At 37.9% G+C, this 15596-nt stretch overlaps 1 long non-coding RNA gene across 3 annotated transcripts in view; it reads right to left on the bottom strand.

The window, feature by feature from the left end:
* Positions 1-1325: 1325 nt before the first annotated feature.
* Positions 1326-15596, bottom strand: part of LOC135321170 (uncharacterized) — a 248317-nt gene continuing 234046 nt past the window's right edge. The window contains exons 3-5 of one of the 3 annotated variants that reach the window (XR_010380723.1): positions 14667-14804; positions 7265-7638; positions 1326-1784 (exon numbers count right to left, since the gene is read on the bottom strand). This is a non-coding gene — a long non-coding RNA (uncharacterized LOC135321170). Of the gene's footprint in view, positions 1785-6314; positions 7639-14666; positions 14805-15596 lie in introns of those variants that run through there. The other 2 variants (XR_010380724.1, XR_010380722.1) reach the window with 2 other exon arrangements.

Here is a 15596-nt window from a genome sequence, read left to right as displayed (position 1 = left end):
TTTTTAGTACAAGTTTTTATAGCTAGCTATTTTAATAGACATTATTAGTTATCTTATTATGATTTTATTATTAGTTACTCTGTCATTTTAATGACAAAATATTATCCTGGTATATAAATATAGTTATAAATATACATGTTATAAAATATTTATTTATATGTATTTTTTTTTGTTCTAGTTTATCTGCTTTTGCAAGATTTGCCAGAACAGTAATTTCTTTTTTGGTCTTCTCTGAGGACAGATTTGAATTTAGATTGGGATTTTCACAGTTTACATGAGCCTAACAGTGTGTATTGCTGATATTCAATAGTAACCTACCATTATCTGTGTTCCTAATGACAGACGAGGCAGGGCTTGCTTTAAAGAGAAGTTGCTATTCAGAGACACACACACTTATTTTACCTCTAGCATCATAATGTGTCGTTCTGTCTTGTCTATTCCCACGGCTCCCCAGGACTCCTGATGTACCTAGCTGCTTACCCAAGTTACATGGATTTTCATAGTCAAAAAAAAAAAAAAAAAAAAAAAAAAAAGGAAAGAAAAAGCTAAGCGCCCATGGGGAAAAAGAAAAAATACTATCCAAGCCTTTAAAAAATAATTATGTCTGTAGAAGGATAACAGCTATATAGAAAAGTCCACAAATCATAAATATACAGCTTAATGAGTTGTCACAACATAAACCCACTCATGTAACTGCCACCCATGTCAAGAAATAACCATTCAGGTTAAAAGTAATATCACAATAACTTTAGTTGGGAACACCACTTGAGTTTTGGTGTTTGGAATAAAAATTTTGACAAAATGTTTACATAGTTGTAGTTTCAAGGTATATTTAGATAAAAGAGTTTTAAATGTTGTATGTGCATTAGTCAATTTTCCCATATTTTAATGTGAAAAATAAGAAATACGAATATGTATTTGTTCTATCAATGTGATTATGATGTGAAAACTAAAAAAAGTCCTTATGATGTGTAGCCTACAATAATTTCAGAATTGAATTAAATTATAACTATGGTTTGTAAAAATCCTATTAAGAAATGAAGGGTTTTCTTCAAAAGGATGCTCATTTAAAATATCTTTGGAAGTTACGCTAATTTTTTTCTTCTATAGAACTTTTGCATAGGTACCATGTTCTTTATTTCCTGTATTTCTTCCTCCCTTCCTTCTCTTTCCCTTTTATTCATCTTTAATGAGAGGAGGTTTATCTAGCACCACTAAAGTCTTAAAGTCATCAGGGTAGCTGGTTCCTGGTTCCAGGGTAGACTCAAGTTTCCTGAACAAGGTTAAAATGTCATGCTTAGAATGTATACTGAAGTCCTGATTAATATTGGTTACATTATGCTTGGAGTCATCCAAATAGCCTGAAGGTATGAAGAGAGATAGGTCATTTTAAGAGTTTTTTACTTTTTCTCCATGGGGGTTAAAGCACTGCCCCTGCAGTCACTCTCTCTCTGCTCAGCTGTTTTCTTCTTCAAGGATTATATGCACCATAACTTTTCATCCTTGTTTTCCATCTGCCTTACAGATGACTTAGACTCTTTCATTATCAGGTTGGGTGCCCTGCTTTGGAATGGAGGGGGGGAACTGAGTGAGAGAACTGTCCTAATACCGAAGGCTTTTTATTTGAGTGCTTACCTGTTTTGCACACCAACACCACTCACCTTTTGACTGTTGGTTAATATTTGCACATTGCCTTCCAGTGCATCTCTTCCTTTGGCATGGGTGGCCTCAATACAAGAATGGTTCCCCCTCATCAAAGTGAGCTTACTCACTGTTAATGGACCCTGTCGGTAAACAATGGAAAATTAACATTTCCTTTCACGACTGTTTGTTCAGGGGAAGGGACTCTAAGTATGTGTCAACTCTTTTCACTTCCAAGATCTACTTTGCTGAAGAACCTTGGACAATCCTACCTTAGAAAACTAGTGGGGGTCTTTGGCCAATTTCTGGGTGATAATGAGTATTTCTTGGTGAACATGTGAATGCTGGTTACTTGAGTAGCATGAATCAGAAAGGTCATATTATTCTGTTCCTTCTAGATTAATTTACATAGTTCTGACTAGGGCAAAGAATAAAAGTGTAACATCTTCCTTGGTTTTAGGGCATACGTGGTGATAATTCTGTTTTATCTTATTTTGTAAGAGCTCTGTTAGAGAACAGATGACTCTGTCTTCGCTATGCTCAAAATGAGAAAGGACAGGTTGAATCTGGGATCCGTCATGATCAGTCACCTTATACACAGAGGGAGAAGCAGTGACTGGACCAGGTCCAGGACACTGTCAATGTAGGAGCATCCTTCTTTGCCCTTCATAAAACTAGGATGGGGTGGGTAGTTTGGAGAAAGTCTCAAGTCTGTGCTAGAAATTTGAAACAGTGTCATCATTAAGATAAACCTTACCATAAAGGAAAAGTACAGGTAATTATCTAATTACTACTTAGAAAATGAAGGGACTTGACTGAAAAACCATACTGATTCTGAGTTTATTAGTATTTTATTTATTTTTTTTAAAAAGTAATTTTGGGTGTAGTGAAGAGAAGGGAATCACCTCAGTTTTTGGTGAAAAATCCCCCTCGGGCATTCTCTCGCGCCTCAATGTCTGTCTACATGAAAGAATACTGTTGAGCTTTATCAGAACTGCCTTCACTTTCTGCAACAGCAAACTGACCTCTTGGGAAGAGGAGTAGGAGCTGGTTCATTGTGTTTCCTAATATTGTTGCCAAAAGATCAGCCCCCGTCCCTGAGGAGCCAGATAACTCAGAGTCAGGGTCTCGGAGCTTAGGAGAAGAGAGGCAGCTTTATTGCTTTGCCGGGCAAAGGGGACTCACAGCAGGCTAGTGCCTTCAGAATTGAAGTCTTGGGGATGGGGCAGGGTGATTATACAGCCATAGCTCAAACAATGAAGCATCGATAACAATCAACAGAATTATTTTCTTCTCATAAGACTCAAGAGTGGCGTCATGGTGTCTCCAGGTGACTACGTCTATAGAAGCTAGTGGTTGTCGCTCTTTTCAATCTCTTTTCTTAGAAGCACCCAAGACGTGGTCTTTTTGGTAATTCATGCTATGTTGTAAGGTTACAGTTCCATGACCTTCTCCCTGGTGATCGAACTCAGAGACCAAGCATGATTATTACTTTTGATTACTGGAATAAAGTAGAAACAGTTAAAATTATTTTAATGGTGGGCCTGGAGCTGTGAGTAGCAACTGGGCAGTCAGGTTAGTTGACTGTTTTAAGGGCAAGCATAAGAATAAGTGATCTGTTAGCCTAAGTGCAGCCATTTTTATTAATTTTCCTTCAAAATTTATAAATTCTGTTCTATTTGACAGAATTGCCTGGGAGTTTGCATTGTTGAAAATTAATAGTTTTAGCATTAATAACTCCAGTCACCTCTGTGCCTAGGAGTTTTCTCTGAGTGTTTGTTTCCATTATTCTCTGGGATTTGATGGGTTGGGAAGTGGAAATAGCCAAGTAAACAAATAAATGATGTAATATCAGTTAGTGACAGAGGCTATAAAAAACTAGAACAAGGGATTTGAAAGCAATTAGGAGAGAAACTTTTAGGTGAGTGGTAGGAAAGAGTTTCTTGAAGAGGAGACATATTAACAGAGATTTAAAGAGGAGCCAGCAGTGACAAAATGAAAAGATGAGGAAATGAGGCAGGAGACAGACAGGGCTAGAGCACGTAGACCATTATAAGGAATTTGAATTTAGTTTCAAGTTTACTGAAAGATGATTGGAAAGTTTTAAAAAGGAAAGCGACATGATATGATTTATGCTTTCAGAAGTTCATCCCAGCTACTGGGTAGAAAATGTCCAGTGGGGAGGCAAAAGTACTGGACACAGAAAAGTAAAGGAGGCGGCATTTGTGATAGTGCAGGGTACAGATGCACATGATTCGACCTGGAGTAGTTCACACGGTGATGGAGATAAATTATCAGGTCATCACATGCTTTAAAGGATTTACTTTAAGTTGGAAGTGGCTGTGGCTGTAGGTGTGGTGCAACCCAGCGGAGAGGGGAGTGGAAGGAGAAAGTGACCAGTAGTAAAGGAAAGAAAGCAACTAAGGGTAACGTAGGATTATAACCCAGGCAGCTGAAGGAAGGTATTAAAAAATCAGTGAACTCCAGGAAAAATAGTCAATCATGTGGAACAGAAGCCAAGCTCAAAGTAACCCTCCATAAATTTAGATGTTTCACTCTTTCCTGGAATGTTCTGTTTATTGTTACATTCTGAAACATAAAAGGGAAATGTAAAAACTGAACTTTTTGCACATATTAGTTTGTATAAAAATCATTAAAGAAATTGAGATAATTTTTAAAAATACAGATGAAGGGTAAAGATAGTAGACTTAAAGCATGTTGTTATAACGCGGAAGTAGAAGTTTACCTTTTAAAAACATTGACTTATATAGCAGAAATGAGTCAGTTTAGACATTGGAGAGACAATTCATGTACTCAGATAAGTCATGAAAAAATGTTCTGCAGAAAGAAGTAAATATAATTATAATAATAAGAGACAAACTGGCCCATTCAGTGAACCAGTGACACAAATCTCAATTTTACTACTGTTGCTGTGAGGGAAAACTGACCCCTGGTAAACCCTGGGGCAGCTTAGTAAGAGGGTGTGAGAAAGATTTATTTTAGGATCTGGCCTTCATGTTAGGTGGTTGGGGGGAGGGTTTAACAAAGCAGGGCTTTGCACTGGCTTGGATGCTGTCAGGAAGTGGAGGTTAATTCTGTAATTTGCTATCTTAATAAATCTTATCGGGAAGGTAGGAAGGATGAAGTGAAGTTAGAGCCTTAGCTGATAACAAAACAGCAATCACTTAGCTGGAAATTGGAGATTTGTGTGTGTGTGTGTATGTGGTTTATACAACATGTGTATTTTTGTCTGTGTTCAGACAGGATTACACAATAATCTTGTTTTTGCCATGTCTGATGTCAGTCCTCTGGGAAGTGGTATCTGTCCAGCAAAAGGATACCAAGACCTGGCAATGAGTATCAGGCCAGCTACTGGTGGGCAGGGGTAGTTTGTCTTTCTAGGACTGGCGTGATGAGTGACTTCCCCATGTACCTGTGTTTTCTAGCTTCCCTTTGCATAGATTCCTTGTATTTATTTCTTCATTTTAGGTAATAGTGAGGAACTGAATATATACCCTCCTGATGTTATATTACCAATAATATCTCTTTTACTTATGAAAAAGGAAAGTTTTCTTTTAACTTGGCATTTCTCTTATTTTTCATCCTTAAAATATCATTTTGAAATGAGAGAGGCAATTGTGTGTGAAAATTAATGTTAAGAAAATGTTATAACATAGCAGCTGGAGGACTCAAAATTATTCTCTACCATTCCAATTTGTTTTTAGAATCTACTGAAATGCCATTTTAAAAGTAAAAATATAGAACATGTAAAAATGCATGATTTTTCTATATTTGAAATTTCATATTGTCAATGGAAAATAATGCACAATCTAAAAGTTAAGAATTAGATTTCATTTGATGGACTTACTAAGGTTTTAAGCCCAGGAGACAGCCTCTCAGATAGCTCTGAGGGATTGTTGTGAAGAGGTAGGTGATGAGCCAGGATATATGAGTTTTTGCAACAAAAACCAGGTAGTCTGAACATCAAAAGATTACTATTAAAGAAAACCCAAACATACCAAGTTAATGAATTTAGCACTTTTCTATGTATGTGAAGATGCAAGAGTCTGAGCTCACAGAAAGTACTTCATTGATATGCACCTAGGTGTCTAGGGCCAGTATCCATTGTTTTTCATCCTGTATCATCTCAGGGTGCACAGTGGTAGGGGGGAGGGCTGCAGTGCCTGATAGCTTGGTGGCTGCAACATCCTTTGTTTAATGATATGGCAGGTGACTTTCTTCACAGTGTCTCATCTTGGTTATAAACTCAGTCAATGTTTGGGAAGCATTTCATGACCAATTTGTCCCACAATGCTTGGAAGGCTCATTCCTAGATCAGGTGAAGATTCTCTTTAAAGGCCAGTAAATGTATTAATCTTTGGATTAGGCCCTGTTGATAATCTAAAATTCTCTGGATCACTTGTCTATTATGATTGAAGAAATGTTTTTCCTTTTTGCTTCTTCCCATATCTAGAGTTGCACTATTATAATTATTCTATGTATAGTTATATATTTGATAAACTGCATCAAGACTTTTAGCCATCATTAATTTTGTCAGGCCTGACACATTGGGTAATGCAAGTGACAATCTTACAAAATAGACAGAGTAAGTAATATAGCAAGTAGCATTCAGAAAGTCATCGTGATACAGGAAAAACAAATGTGGGGCGAGAGAAGGGCCATGTCCCAGGTCTTGGATGAGTCCCTGGGATGTGCCCTGCCAAGTGTGGGTCCCTGGCTTCGTTCAGGAAAGAATTCAGGAGTGAGCCACAGTTGAATAAAGATTTATTTAGAGAGATGCACACTACATAGAGTATAGGCTGTTTCAGAAGGTGAGAGAAAGGCCCCCAGGTGTGGAGTTGCCGTGTTCAGGTTAAAGTAAAAGTAGATAGCACACTCCATAGACAGAGTGTGGGCTGCCTCTGGGCACGAGGGAGCAAGAGTGGCTGTGAGGCGTGGTGGTGCTCGTTTTTACGGGCTACACTGGGAAGGGGCTGGGATTCCTAGGAATTGGGCCGCTGCCCACTCTTTGAACATTTATGGTTAGGCTCAAAGCTGTCATAGCCTGTGGGAGTGTCATTTACTATGCTAATATATTACAATGAGTGTATAATGAAGCTCAAGGTCTAGTAGAAGTCAAATCTCCTGCCTACTGGGAGTTGAATCTTCCACCATTTTGATGTTAATTGCTGTGTCATTCCTTGAATGGTTGTGCCCTGCCCCCTTCCCTCTTGTCTCAATAGTATAGAGATTGAAAGCATAAACAATTTGAAAACAAAGAGGTCAAATTAAAACAATGATCAGTATAAATGGTTGTAATCTAGTCACAATAAAGCATCAAGTCCACAGGCGATCCAGCTGGAGAGGCCGAATTCTGGAAGGATCAGGTAGAGAGAAAAAGATGAAGTATACTTTCATAAATGAAGATGAAATATTTATCAACTTGTTGGTCACAGCATAAGAGGCAAGGTTTTGTTTTTTCTGGGAAATAAAGATTAAAAGCCAGTGTATTTTAGGAAAAGCCATAAAATTATATTTATCAGTTCATTCAGTCCTATGTAATTAATGCCAGTTGATCTGGATGAAATCTTCAGGTTTTTTATTTGAGTTTGTCATTTCTTACCCAGTTCAGTGATATTGTTACTGAAAAATCAGCCTCTGTAACCCAAAAAGCAAATTCAAACTTGGAGGCAGAGTTTTGAGAGCAAAGAAAAGAGCAGTTTTACTGCTTTGCCCAGCAAAGGGAGCCACAGCAGGCTCATGCCTTAAAGACTGGGAGCCCATCTTGGGGTTGGGGCTTGGTGATTATATAGGCAAACAGGATGGAGCATGTCAGTGATAAGGAACCACAGCGTCTTTTCATCTTGTGTCATGGGGACTTTTGCTGATCAGTCACGCAGGTCGTTGCCCAAGGCCTTGGCGTTATCTGGTCTGATCCCTCTGGTGTCACAGGGGCTGGAGGGTCTGGCCATTACTTCAGGGTTATTGTTCCATGACCTTTTGGGAAAATAACTTGGTGTAAGTTATTTAGGGTACGGCGTAAATCATAGGGTTAGGGTTGCTAAGCATGTAGTCATTCAGGCAAATTAAATGATTGATAGGAAGGAGAAAAAGAAGTTAGTCAATTAGAAGTAACTTAAAGGAAACAAGTTAATTAATCACCATAAATTCTTAAAGCTGCCTTAATGTCAGGGAAGCCAATTTCTGACTCCTTCAGGAGGATCTCAAACTAATCAGAAAATTTGTTAGAGTCCATTTTATGAATCTTCTTGAAGATCTTCACTTTATAAAAGCATAAGAGTAAAACAGTCTGTCTATGACATTGATTGAAGTAAAATCACACAACGTGAGAGCTGTGGGCAAAGTGAGGACTGCAGCCCGGGAGACAGCATCCCAGAGAGCTCTGAGAAACTGCTCCAAAGAGGTGGGGGAGAACTCTGTATTATATTGCAGTCAAGAACACATCTAGGCAGAGACTTGCTGCTGGGCATGAGGAGCAGACGTCACCATTCATGGTTTCAGTGCTTTTCTAGATATGAGGAGATGCAAGAATTGCTGGTCATAAAATCTTCTGAAAATACCTATCTGAAGTCCTGTTCAGCCAGTTTTCCCAGAGCACAGAGTGCCTCATTCCTGACCTCGACCCTGAACTCCTTTCAGGGTGTGCTGGAGGTCTTCGGCTGCAGCCGCTCGTGATTTAATCCACGCGAAGTTAGATGGCAAGTGCCAGGTTTCGTTAGCAGGGCCCCCTCATGGCCATAGATTTGACCATAGTTTGGAAGACATCTCATGACCATTTTGTCCCACAGTGCTAGGAATGCTTATTCCTGGGTCAGGCGAGGATTTCATTGACAGGCCACTCAGTGTGCTGTTACAGGAGTAGGCCTCATTAACAGTAGCAAAAAGTCTCTGGACCACCTGTCTCACTAGTCTGTTATGGTCCAGGAAAATATTCCCTCATGTGGCTTCTTCCCATGTCTAGACTTGCACTGTAACATCCATTGGTCTCATACGGAAGTATATATCTGGTCTACTGTTTCAATTTGCCTAGTCATTATTTTATCAGAGCCTCAGTCACACATTTGGTAATGCAAGAAACAATTTTGTAAAACAGGCAAAATATAAATAATAGTTAGCAGTATTAGTAAGGTCATAAGTAAGAATTTAAAGCCAAGAACTTCCATTAGGTATGGCCCAGTGTATCCCCAGGTCATCTGACTTTGCTGTTCTGTACCAAACCTTATCGTTAAAGAAGATGTTATGTAGGCATTGCTCCTAAGGCACCCAGCCAAATTTCCTAGTGTTATTAGGTTGGTTATCCTTGGCATAGTTTGATTTTTCCCAACATAAATTTGAATGACCATAACCTGGTGTTAACCATATAGGTCCTTCCCATAAAGGAGGGAACTTACATATTCTTTGGCTGAAACGCTTGTTGCCTTGAATGGGCTTGGGTACCTTATAAGAAAATTCATATTTATGGCCAGGGTCAGGGCAGGTATTATTAATTGGCCAGGTGAGGGGATTCCACCTGGTAATATTAATATTTCTTTCTTCTAGAATAAATTTTCTAAGGACTGTCTAGTTAGAACCTTAGAGTGGGGAAGCCTACGAAGGTAACCCAGAAGTACTGGGTATGGGTAACTGACCATAAACCTAACAATTGGATTAACTTTAACTCTACATAAGGTTGTGAAATACACTTAGTTCATAAGTGAAAGTGTGAGCAGTTATCAAAGTAATTGGTGTACAGGCCTGGTCTGGTGTCTTGGGTCAGCTGTCTACTTCAGATGTCGTCTTCTCATCCTGGTCTGGTAGCTCCTACTTTGAGCATTGTTTTAAGGTGATTTTAAGGTCTGCAGTCCTCTCTATAGGCTGGTCCATTGCAAAGGCCCTTTGTAAGTGGGAATATTAACCCAAGAGTTAATTCCCTTCAGTGTATTGTGCATGAACTAGTTAAGAGTACCTGACAAAGGTCCTTCCATCTTGGTTCGAGATAGTCCTTAAATTGTCTTTTCCGGTATGCGTAATCTCCTGGTTACAGGTCACGGGGCATCAGCTCTTCATCCAAAGACTTAGAGTGTCCTTTTAATAATTCAATTAAGCTTTGCAATATTATAACAACAAGGAACTATCTGGGAAGTGAGTCTTAGGATATAAATACAGACCTCCATTAACAAAACTAGAATTTAATATCCACTGAAACATAATCTTTTCCTCTCTAAAGTTACCCTCATTTTTATCAAATATAGCCAAATCAAGATTAATCTGTCTGCAAATTAAGTCTGATTATTTGATCATACAGGCTTTTTAAATTGGCTGTGCCAGAACTTTTCATAAGGGTTGCCTAGGGCCAGGAAAGCCAGGTCAAGGATTTGTGACAGATTTTGCCTTACAGATTTAGGTGAATTCTTCTTTTTTTAAGATCCCCAAAATACCTTGAGATTCCTATACCTGCTAGGAGATGGTCTTCCTAATTTATCTGATAAAGCCACTGGGGAGCCTAAGAGTTTCCCATCTCTGGAGGGATCAGATAGAAAAGGTAACTGTTCTAAGTCTGCTTATGTAGGTATAATTTACCAAATTGCTTAAGGAGAAGGGTTTCTTTATATCTGGAAAATAGATTAAAAGCTAGTAATATTTTGGACAGGAAGCATAAAAATCATAACCATTTATTCACCAGTTCACTCAGTCCTATGTAACTAATCCTTTTTGTTAATGGTTTTATGAAACCATCAGGTTTTCCATTAGAATTTTTAAATTTCGTACCCAGTTCAACATTATAGTCTGAAAGTTATCAGAAACCTTTACGTATCAAAGAAGTCTTTCTGTAAACCTTCTTGAAGAGGAGGCATTTTGCAATGGCATCAGAGTAAGCCATAACTATCTATAGAATGGTAAAAAACTTAAGGCACAGTTTTAAAACCTTATTATAATGCAGCTGACAAGAAACTTAGGTACTGCTGTAATGTACAACATTTTAAGATAACTAGAATTATGGTTGGTAGCATTTTATCAGGATATACCAGATTTTTAAAAAAGAATTCCATATAATTTCTAGAATATCTACATTATTAATATTTTTCCTAATACAACCTAAGACAATTACTTATTTGACAGTACTTCCCATGAAATTTAACATTCCAAATGAACACAATTAGTTTAATATCTCTTTTGGGGATGTTTCGGGGCCCTCTGAAGCATCCCAAAGTTAGCCAGAGGTCAAAGAAACTTCATTAAAATTTGATTTGGGAATTTTGTCAAAAAATATCGAAGTTTTAAGACATTTGATCAGATAGGATCATAGGTCACTGTGAAACAATACGTACTCACTTAACCAAAGTGATAATAAAACATTTCAAAGGCAAATATGGAAATGTATAACAGATTTATGATTGAAGGTAAAAGAAACTTTATACTCTCATCAAAAATAGGTCAACATTTTAAGAAAAATGTCCAAGAAAAATTAAATTCAAGTTTTGTATCAGCTTACTTTTAACAGCCAAATCCATTTACTTATTTAAATTAAACCTAAATTAACCAATCCTGATCATGCACAAAGCTCTTTTCTTAGGGTTCCTTTTCCACAAACTTTTCATCATTTTCTGTATCCATATTAGTTTGCCCCTTATATATTTTTTCATCCAGAAACAACCAGCTATAGGAAAAACCTACATTTATTTTCACTTAAAATGCAATTCCATTCTTCTTTGCTGAATCATATATCTACTTTCCTGCTGTATACCAAAATATTTCCTTTATTTTCCCCAGTAACTTTGATTAAATTTTTAAAATAGAATCCTCAACTTTTAAAAACCTCAATTTCTATTAAACTAAGAAGCAATTATGAATTGTCTTTTACATTAGTATTCTGAAGATTGGCAAACAAATATCAATAATAATTTCTAAAAAACCATGTGCTTTCTTATAGAAAATATCTCATTTTGGCACTAAAAATATTTGTTAGCAGTACTAAATACCTTTAGTTTCTCTGCAAAAGGAAGCCGATATTCAGTAATTAATGTTTCAGTATTTTACTATAGTTGAGGATGACCTAGCTATTCAATAAACTTTCATCATTTAACTTAATTTAGCACAACTCAAAATTTTAAGTTACCAAATATCTGGAGAAATTATCTTTAAGTAGACATTTCTAAAATATATTACTCCTAAAGAATTCATCCAAAGGCTCTTACCTCATCTGCATTCAATTTATTTTTAAAAAATTTACCATACCAAGTTATTTTTCTTGCTGACAAGAAAGGTATTATACTTAATGTTGATGACTTTAAAGACATGCCTATATTAATTAAATCAGTAAACTTTAATACCAGGCATTAATATTGAATATTTGACTGTTCATGTGAACCTGAAATTCATTCTGGCCAGTTTTCTTTTATATTTCTGAGAATTTATATAAGCGCTTAATTTCCTTTAGGCCAATTAAGTAGAGTTCAATTACAAATTAATTTTGATAATACCATCCAAAGGTAAAGACACATGTAATATACATATAGACATACAGACAACCACCAGGTATGTTTCATTTTCTAAACTTGTCGTGAATCAGGTATGACAATATAAAACTCACTAGTTTTAACAGTTGAAACAAACTAAATTTAAAAGGCTTTGTTTCCTTTACCCCCTCTTTTTTTTTTTCTTTCCTACAATCTCAGGAATTAGAGATGGTCTAGATAAGATAAATGGTCCTGAGAGCCTGGTGTTAAAGCACAGGGAGAGAAAAGCAAGTTTTCCTAGAAGGACTTGTTCCCTTAGTGTCAGAATTCTGAGATTTTCTAGGTCTTCTTTAGTGTCTGGGAGAAGTAAGTGGGGCTTTCAGTATAACCCTGTGGGATTACAGTCCACATATATTACCTCTCATTCCAGGTAAAGGCAAAAAAATTCTAATCATCTGGATGTACAGGAATACTAGGGAAAAAAAAAGTGCTCCAGAGCTCTATCACAGAAAAGTCACCATTTTTAGGAATATGGACAGTAAGGTATGGGGGTTTGGCACTACAGAATGATAAGGAGTATTTTAATGGGTGATGCAGAATGTATTCATTCTTCCAATGTCAGTAGAATCAAGTGCCCATAATTCTTTAGGTATTAAGCCTAGCAATTTGTCTTGTTCAGTGTCATCCTCATCATGGGTCACAAACATTATGTGACATTTCTCCCTTAAGAGTAAAGGAAATATGGACTTCATAAGTTTCCAATAGATCTTGGCCTATCAGGTGAATAGGGGCATTTTCTACTAGAAAAAAAAGGAAGTGCCTTTATGTTCCCCTAAGTAGCATTCTAAGGTAATGATTTAAAAGCCTTAATAGGAGCCCCTACCATCTGCACTGAGGAATTACTCTGAAGCAGGGGTCCTTTAATTGTTTCTCCTTGCATAATCATTTCTATGTCCAGGGTGTTAGGGGAAGTGGAAAGCCTCCCCATGTTCCCCTGCAGCAGCCCTGTTCTTGTTTAACTCATAATTCTGGTCTAAAATCCAGCTTTCCTTCTAGGCTTCTCCTTCTTAACTTACCATTTATTTTTTGATACTCTGGTTTTCTGCAGTAAAAGTGACTTTGAATGGGGATGGGTCAGCCTTTGACTGGCACTGAGTACTTAATTAGCACAATAACCCCTTTTCTTTCTTTTTAATAGTCTTAAAAGTTGATCGGCCAGTGTAACAAGGCCATTTATAGGTAATGAGGACCAAGCTAGATTGTTGTTTGACAGCAGTAGTCAATTCTTTATCTAAGCCTTCTCAAAAGGCAGAGTTAAAGGATCATTTTGGTAATTAGAGAATGATTGAGGTGTCAAGCCAGAATATTAAGTTTTTGGGTTTTTTTTAAACCTTTCATAATAGTCTGGAATTGGTTCATCAGGTCTTTGCTCGCACTGCTAAATCTCTGTCCAGTCTACAGTTTTTAGAAAAAGCTCTGGGATAAATTTGAGCAATTTTTCAGTTAATTCTTTGCATTCAGTGCAAGCCTGTGGACTATGTAATTCAAAGTCCATTAGAGGTCATTTTCAACCTGCTTTCTCTGCCCATTCCCTTGGTTTGCTTTCAGAATCTAATCGATACAGATCTGAAAACCCAGGGTTGTAGGTTTGGATGGTTAACGCAAACTCCTTAGCAAATCCCAGTGGATCCTGATTTGGATTGGGAAATTCCTTGGCCAAGGCTCTAAGTTCTGCTCATGTCCTAGGTTTATACATAAGCACCGAGGACGGTTCACCTCTCCCTGTAATAGATTTTTCCTTAAGGAGAACTATAACCACCAGATTTTTTAATCCTCCTTTACCAGGGAAGAGGGAACAGCAGGAGGTGGAAAAGACAGAAGAGAAAGAGTGGACCAGGCAATTCAGATAGAAGGATACATAGAGGAGCAGAGGGAGAGACAGTGTCAGTGCCAGTGGCTTTTTTTAGTTCTGATATAGTTTCAAGCAATTCTTTGTTGGTTTCCTGCAAAGAAGTTACTTTATCATTTCTTTTAGAAGCTTCTAAATACCAATCAGTCTGTTTGATGTTAGGGCCAGCTTTTTCTAACTATGCACACAAAAAATATTAGTTTTGAAATGTCAAAAGAACCCCAATTTGGCCATTGTAGATTGAGATTTCCTTTAGTATAATTTCCCCAATTAATTAGGTGCTTGCAAGCATGAGCTCTGTACTTGAATCTTGGCTGGGGTGTTAGATGGAGGTTGGTTTTCGGACGCCCTTCATTTCTCTTTTTGAAAGACTATTTCTCATTTTAAAGTTGAATTTGTCAGGGATAAAATTTCACTTCTTTCCTGACAAAGTCTATTGAGGTAGCCAACTTGAGGGAAAGCGTCAGCTCCGCCTCTTAGCTGACCACTCAGTCCAGGCCCTGGTATCTTTCAACCGGGCCCCACCGAGGACATCCTCTCTAGGTGGGTATTTCCCCCCAGTATCTCTCAACTGCAGGGCCAGGTACCTAGATACACCACCAAATAAAACTCAGGATTATCAACCAATCTGGGAGATCTGAGAACCAGGAGAGACTCACCCAAATTTGTCAGGACTCCCCGAGGAGGCAGATGGGCACAAAGGGCCTCTGCTGGTCAAGTCTCTGGTTCCTCATAGAGTTCAGGCGAAGGAGAGAAGTCTGCTCTGGGTCCCTTTGTGGGGTTGCCAAAACTGTCAACTGAAATAAAATCACACAACGTGAAAGTTGTGGGCTAAGTTTTATTGGGGGCAAAGTGAGGACGACAGCCCAGGAGACAGCATCCCAGAGAGCTTTGGGAAACTGTTCCAAAGAGACAGGAGGAGAACTCAGTATTATGTATATGACTTCAGTGAAGGGGGTGCGTGCAGTCAAGCACACATTTAGGCAGGGGCTTGCTGCTGGTCACGAGGAGCAGATGTCACTGTGAATGATTTTAGTGCTTTTCTAGATATGAAGAGATGCAAGAATTGGGGTCATAAAATCTTCTCCTGAAAATATCTAAAGGCCTATTCAGGCAGTTTTCCTGGAGCACAGAGTGCTTCATTCCTGACCTCCATCCTGAATGCTTTTCAGGATGTGTTGGAGGTCAGCGGCTGCAGTGGCTCATGATTTAGATGGCAAGTGCCAACATGATCCAATCCTTGTAGAGGCAGATGGTGAGTGCTAATTTTTAGTTAGCAGTGACAACAGACTTGAAATGGTATGGTTAAAGATCTGATTACAATGCAGTTGACAAGAAACTTAGACAGTTCTGTGACATACAACACTTTAAGAGAACATTATACCAGGGCATATCAGGTTTTTAGGCATTCCATATAAATTTTGGAGTATCTATAATTTAACATACCAAACAAGCCTAATTCATATAAAATTCCTCTCTGGGATGCCTTGGGATTTCTTTGAAGCATCCTAGAGTTAGCTGGAGGTCAAAGAACTTAAATTAGAATTTGATATTTGGGAACGTCTATGAAAAATATCAGAAAGGTTTCA

Source organism: Camelus dromedarius, chromosome 1 (genome assembly GCF_036321535.1).
Source record: "Camelus dromedarius isolate mCamDro1 chromosome 1, mCamDro1.pat, whole genome shotgun sequence".
Classification (NCBI taxonomy): domain Eukaryota; kingdom Metazoa; phylum Chordata; class Mammalia; order Artiodactyla; family Camelidae; genus Camelus; species Camelus dromedarius.
This window is presented reverse-complemented; position numbering and strand designations above follow the sequence as displayed.